The sequence below is a fragment of the Pediculus humanus genome, genomic scaffold (genome assembly GCF_000006295.1).
Source record: "Pediculus humanus corporis 1103172107560 genomic scaffold, whole genome shotgun sequence".
Lineage (NCBI taxonomy): Eukaryota > Metazoa > Arthropoda > Insecta > Psocodea > Pediculidae > Pediculus > Pediculus humanus.
In genome coordinates this window covers 29,414-37,044 of record NW_002987175.1, presented here as the reverse complement: position 1 = coordinate 37,044, position 7,631 = coordinate 29,414, and positions in this window count along the sequence as shown.

The window sequence follows — 7,631 nt, the reverse complement described above, 5'->3', positions numbered from 1 at the left end:
TAATAAGTAATAATTAAGTAATAATTAGGTAATTAATTTTTTTTCCCCCCATCGGTAATTAAATTTACGAAAGGTGGAAATTTAAAAAAGGAAAAAAATTTTTTTTCTGCCTTTCCATTTTTTTTAAATATTTATTATTCTTTACTTCCTTTAATTATTATTATTATTTATTATAAATAATTACGGTAATGAATATATTTTTTTTGTTAATAATAAATAAATCTTCGTACGACGTTTTTTTTTTTTATTTATTATTCTTGGTAATAATAATAATAATAATAATAATAATAATAATTCCACCTGCCAGACCTTAAAAATTTTAGCTGATTTTGCATTTAAATAAAAAAAAAAAAAAAAAAAAAAAATGATTCCAATGTAATTTGATAAGAACTTGTAACCTGATAACGTTATTATGATAAAAAAAAAGAAACAGTATAAGCTATTTATTTACTTAAAAAAAAAAAAAAAAACTATGTTGTTATGTTTTTTTTTTTAAACTAAAAATAACAAGCAAGTTTTCTTTTTGAAATTGTACGACAGCACGCATTAAATTTATCATTATCATTATTATTATTATTATTATTATTATCATCATTTTCACGAATCCATGATTCATTTAAAAATGAAAAAAAAAATGGAGATTCATTCGTTCCCAAAACGAAAGGATTGAAACGTATCGGTTTTTTTTTTTCTCTCGAAACCTTTTAAGGTTTATTAAATTTTTTTTTTGTTGAAGGAGGGCAGGGAGACAGTTTCGGGAAAATGTTTTCTAACCGTCGAAATTATATTTAAAAACTTTTTTTTTAATTTCTTAGATGTGAGGAGAAGATGCAACCTTTTAAACGTCAGTTCTTTAAATCTTTTCAAAAAATTTCAGGTTCGAAAGGTTATGAAATTTTTTTTTCATTTATTGTTTTACTAGAACTACTATTATTATTATTATCATCATTATTATTATTATTTTAAATTAAGGTAATTTAATTAATAATAATAATAAAATTTCAAAAAGGAATTTTTTGAAAAAAAAAAAAATGAAAATTTCGTGTTCATTTTTTTTTTAATTTTTAATTTTTATTTTTAAGTAAATAAAAAAAAGTTTATAAACTATTATTATTATCATCATTATTACCATTATCATTGTCATTATTATTATTAAATAAAAACGTGCTTTAGACGTTAATTAAATTTATTTAATTAAATAAAATTTAATTTTTCTCAACGTCGTAGAAAATTTTATTCATTTAAAAATTTAAAAAAAAAAAAAAAAAAACGTTAAATTTTCTTTTTAAAAATTTTCCATTTCTTTCTGAATCGTGCTCGTACGCGTAAAATATAATAATAATATTATGTAATGTTAATAATAATAATAATGATGATGATGATGATGATAAAATTTAAATAAATTTTTTTTTTGGTTTTCATTACATGTCGACAAACGCTTCGAACACGTTTTTATTCCACGAATAAATTTTCTCTTTTTTTTTTAAATTAAATTTTTTCTCCACCCCTTTCACACCTCCCCTCCTTTTTCCCTCCCCTCCTTTTTCCCTCCCCTCCTTTTTCCCCCTTTCTCCCCTCCCACTCAAAAAAAAAAATTTTCTTTTGTTTTTATTATTATTATTATTATTAATTTAATTTTTAAGGGACGGATGGATATTATTTAAATTTTCCATTTAATTCAAATTTAAATTTTCCTTTTACGTCGTCGAGTGCTGTAGGCTAAAAAACCTACCGAAATGTAATTTGAACGTATTCGTTGTTAAATTAAATTTAATCATTTCAAAGAAATCCGATAAAACCATAAAAATAACCTGAGGGGCCTTAAAAAAAAAAGTATAGGAATTCAATTTAATGTTTTGATTGTGGGGAGGAAGAGAAGGAATAAAAGGGGGCCCTAAAAATAAATATTCATTCTTTTTATTAGTAGCTATTTTTTTTTAAATTCAACTTAATTAATAAAATTTTTATTTTAAATTCAATAAAAAAAAAAAAAAAGTTTAATGGATAAACTGAAAAATTAAATTTTTATTTTTATTTTTTAAATGTTTTCAAATCAAATTTTCTCCAGTTTTCTCCAGTTATCTCCAGTTAAAATAAAAACAAACTATTTATCATCGCTTTATCATTTCAATTTCTATATAATTAAAAATTTCGTTTCGCCATTATTTTTTTTTTTAACTTTCTTTTGCAAAAATTTACGATCCATTTTTTATTTATTTATTTATTTATCGTTTGAAACAGCATAAAATTTATTAGCTTTCGCATAAATAATTAATAAAATTAGACTAGATTAGACTAGACTTAATTAAATTTTATTTTCATCGTCGTTTATTTTATTTTTTTAATTTAAAAATTTAATCGCGATTGAATTTTTTTTTTTTTTTAAATTACGAATCGTACGAACTTTAAATAAAAGTGAAATTTATTATTATTATTATTATCATTATTATTATTATTGTGTTCGTAAGTGAAAGTTTTAAGCGAAAAATAAAATTTAAATGTATAAAGTTTCTCGAATGTCTCGCAATATGGTGGCAACAATCGCGTGTGTGAGTTTGTTTTTTTTTTTTTTTTTTCTAACGACATTTTCGAAATGCGTTTATTCGAATCGTTAATTAATAAACAATCGGTGGTAAAATTAATTAATTATATAAATTATTATTCTAAGAAAGAAAAAGAAAAGAAAAGAAAAGAAAATGGTTCCCGGAATGAATTTTTTTTTTTTTTTAATTTGTGTAATAAATAATCTTAAATTGGTTCTGAATGAGTCGCATTTTCTTTTCTCCTAACGTAATTGATGATTATCACGATGATGATGATGATGATGATGATGACGTTAACACGCGGTTTCTAGTGCCACTTGATAAAAAATAAAAATGGCACGTGGTAAAAGAAAGAACCCGAAGAAAAAAAAACAAATTTAAATTTGACACTTTAATTATTAATTAATTTTTTTTTTTTTTTTATAATAAAAAACTCTTGGCGCGCAAGCAGAAGACACTCGTTTGCAACATAATTTAACGTTTTCTCGAACTAAATTTCCCCCTCTCCTCCCCCCGAAAAAAAAAAATAAAAAATAAAAAAAGAATTAGCACAAAATGAAATCGCCATTTTTTTTTTAAACCGTCTTTACGCTAAAATTTAAATAAATAATTATTTTATTTTCAATCAAAGGAAACTATTAATAAATCAGTCAAAGGAAAAAGAAAAAATTTATATTTTTTCCTTTTTTATATAAATTTTGAAATAAATTTCTAAAAGAAAATTTTTTTTACAAATTTCCCTAAATCAACCGGATTATATTAGTTACAAATTTATCAACGGTCGTTTAAATTAATTAACAACAAAGCACGCACGTGCACACGTGCACATTTGTAACAAAAATATTTTTAAAACGGTTTTATAATTAAAAGTTAATTTCACCAATAGGAAAACGTTATTCTCACGTCGCCATTTAATAATAATAATAATAATAATAATAATAATAGCAAGAGGTTTAATTACGGTCGGGACATTTAAATTTTATTTATTTATATTTTATATTATCAACGTTCGAATATTGATCACGAAAACCGGATATTAATTATTCCGAGTTCGGAAAATGATTAAGAAATAACATTTTTTTTTTTTTTACAAAAATTTGCATCGATAATAATAATAAAAGTAATAATAATAATAATAATAATAAAATTTGAGTAAATAAAACGAAGAAAGATTTTAATAGTTAGAATATTTTTTTAATTGTGTGTGTGTTTGAAACTCTCGAAATTTTTACTCTCGACTCCATTAATTTTTTTAATTTCATATTATTATTATTATGATTATTATTATTATTATTCGATTACTATTACGTCGTTAATTTTTTAAATTGGATTTAATAAATAACAAAAGAAAGAACGAATAATAAATCTCGACAGATATAATAATAGTTCTTTGTGTGTGTTAACAAAAGGGAAAAAAATGATTTGGCGTTTTTATTTTAATTTTAATTTTATTAATATTTCGGTCATTGAAATTTATTGGTAATAATAATAATAATAATGATCATTATATTAAAAAATAAATGAATGCTGGAGTTCTGGATGATTATGTAAAAAAAAAAAATGGGACGATAATAAAGGGTAATGACGATGAAATATAAAAAAGGATTCGTAGAAATGATATCCAAACATATCTTTTCTTTCTTTCTTTCTTTTAATCGATTATTATTATTATGTTTTATGCTTTACAAAAAAAAAAAATTTTCAAACCGGAAGTAACCCTAAAATGCACGCAAAAACAAAAAAAAAAAATTTTCGACGAAACAGTTTTTATAAAAATAAAAAAATTAGATCGTACTGGCTTTGTTTAACAAAAAAAAAAGAAAAAGTTTTTAAACTTGATATTAATTCCATATAATAATAATAATAATAATAATAATAATAATAATAATAATAATAATAATAATAATAATAATAATAATAATAATAATAATAATAATAATAATAATAATAATAATAATAATAATAATAATAAAGGTAAATAATACCCGGTAGCAACGTTAATTAATATTTAATAAGTTTTTTAGAAATAATTTTTTTTTTCTTTTCAAAAGCAAGCAATGTCACAAAGAGTTTAAAAAATTAAAATGGGAAAAGGGTTCCGGAAAAAAAAAAAAATTTCCCGCCGTTTTTTAAAATTCAAGAAATACCTTCTAGAAATTTCTATTTAATGTCAAACCCTAATTAAAACTATTTTAATTACTGGTAAACATATAATTAATTTCCTTCAATTCAATTTTTTTTTTCCGGTAAAAATCACACGAAAAATTTTTTGACAAAGACAGGATATTAAAAGTCCCCATCTTTTATTTCTTTTTTACCTTTCTTTCTCTCTCTCTCTTTCACAATTTTCTTATCATTTTATAAAACGTTGAATTTACGCACGTATTTATCATAACATCAAAAGAAAAATCGATGAGAGGGAGGAAAACTCTTTGGAAAATTATTAAAAAAAAAAAACAAACAAATCGAAACTAATATCGAAATTATCGAATATATCGAATTGTAATTTTATAAATAAATAAATAAATAATAATAATAATAATAATAATATTAATAATAATAATAATAATAATAATAATAATAATAATGTCTTAGTGATAAATTATTATCAGTTCAATTAAATTAAACTTTTTTTTTTATGGGTGTGGTTCTTTTATTTATTTTTTTTTGTCGTTTGTTTCAAACGATCGATTTCGATTTTTAATATATTATTATTATTAATCCGGCTTTTAAAAAAATAATTTTAACAAACAAACAAACAACAAATTCTCTCCTACAAAAAAAAAACTAAAAACCTTGAGCTTGATTTTATGTCATTGTGCGTGCGTTTGTTTGGTTTGAAGGTAAAATGAGAGAGAGAGAAAATTATATCGAACGCGTTTGTTTTTCATTTTAAAACAATTATCGTTATTTTTTTTAAAGGACATTTTTTTTTTTAAATAACGATCGAATTTATTGATCCGTATTGATTTATCATTAATAAAAAAAAAAAAAACGAGAATAATAAAGTTTAAAAAAATCATTCCGAGAAATTTTTTATTTATTTCAAGTTTTATTTTATTATCAAAATGTAAGAAATTTATATCGGTCATGTTTTTAAATAAATAATATTTAAATTTAAATTTCGTGTCGTCTGCTATGACCTATTACGTTATAATCATCACCTGAGTTTAAAAATAAAATGACGGTTATTTTTAAAAATATTTTTTTTTTCATGTTTATTTTTAGTGTGTATGTAAATTGCACAATCCGGATATTATATCGTCATTCATTCATTCATTCATTCATTCATTTCAAATGGGATATTTAAACCACCTACGATATAATTATTATTATTATTATTTTATTCATCGGTATTATTAATAATAATAAAACTTTCATTTGAATTTAATTTTTATGCGTTTTTTGTTTTATTTTTATTTTTCAAATGTAATAAAGGTATTTTTACTTTTTTTTTTTTATTTATTTCTATTCGTTAATAAATAAATAAATTGATGACGATTTTAAGTTGTCTTCCTCCGCCCCCGCCCCCTTTCCCCCCACGTAAGTATTTAAATAACCCACGTTTACATTTTTCTCGTAGGTTTTCCGACAAATTTTCCTCATATTTTTTTTTCTTGGTTTTTTATTTTCGGCTTTGATTTTTTTTTTTTAATTAGTTTAAACGCCATTTAGGTCCTTATCACCTTATCATTTGTAAAATTCAGTGTCGTAACCAGGATTTGTAATATTTTTCCCATTTTTAAAACAAATACGCGTAAAAAAAAAGAAGCAAAACGAATTAATTAATTTTTTCTTTTTCTTTTTTAGCAAACACGTTTAATTAAAAACCTCTCGGCAGTGGTGGGATGGGAAGGGGAGGAGGTAGGGGGAAATCTGACGAAAGGAAATCCCCTTTAATTTCCGGTGAAAATATAAACATCGTAATTATTAAATAATTTTTTTTTTTTTTTTAATGAAAGAAATCACGCCGTTATTTCATTCATGTTTTTTTTTCGATTTTAAAAAATACACTTAATTATACGCTACATGATGACATTAACAATTATTATTATTATTATTATCGAAAGGAAATATTAATTATTATTATTATTATTATTTTAACTCTTTTAAACATTTTTCCTTCTTGTACGGGTTATTATAATAAAGACGTAAATGTCGTGGGTGTTGTTTACAAACAAATAATTATAACGATACTACGTTTACGTTTCATGTTTTATTTTAAAATAATAATAATAATAATAATTATTATTATTATTTGTTTTTTTTCGATTACGTCACAAGCAGTTGAAAAATTTATAGTAAAAATAATTATTAAAATTATTAATCGCTCGATAATATTAAAACTTTTTCCGAGATGATGATGATGATGACGTCTCCGTGAAATTTTTTTTTTTTAACCAAAAAAATAAAAGAATAATGATAATTATTAATTTATTATTTAAAAAAGTTTTACTGGAAATGAAAACAAACTTTATTATTATTATTATTATTATTATTAATTAATTAAATTAAAATTCTCGTTAAGGTTCGGTTACTTTTTAATTTTTTAATTTTTTTTTGGATTGAAAACCAGTTTTATTTTAACTTACTTTACAATTAATTTCATAAAATTTAAAAAAGTGCGTAAATACGCACGCACATTACTACGCATTCCCCTTAAAGTTTTAATAAGTAATAATAATAATAATAATAATACTTTTTTTTGAATTTTATTTCATAAATTTAAACTCTTAGAAAATTTTGTTTTATTATAAAAATTTTTAAACAATAAAATTTTGAAACCTTTTTCGTTACATACATAAATGAAAAAGGTTAAAAAAAAAAAAAACAAACGGAAGTTAATAAAGTATCGAACTCGAAATAATAATAATAGTAATAATAATAATAATAATAATGTTGTTTAAAGAATTTATTTCGAAACAAAACGAATTTGTTATTTCCGGGAAATGATAGAAAAATAATAATAATTATTATAGAAAACATGTATTATTTTACATATCGATCGTTACGTACTGATAAATAATGAAATTATTATTATTATTATTACTACTACTACTGTTACGGGATTTTAACAAGTTTTTAAAG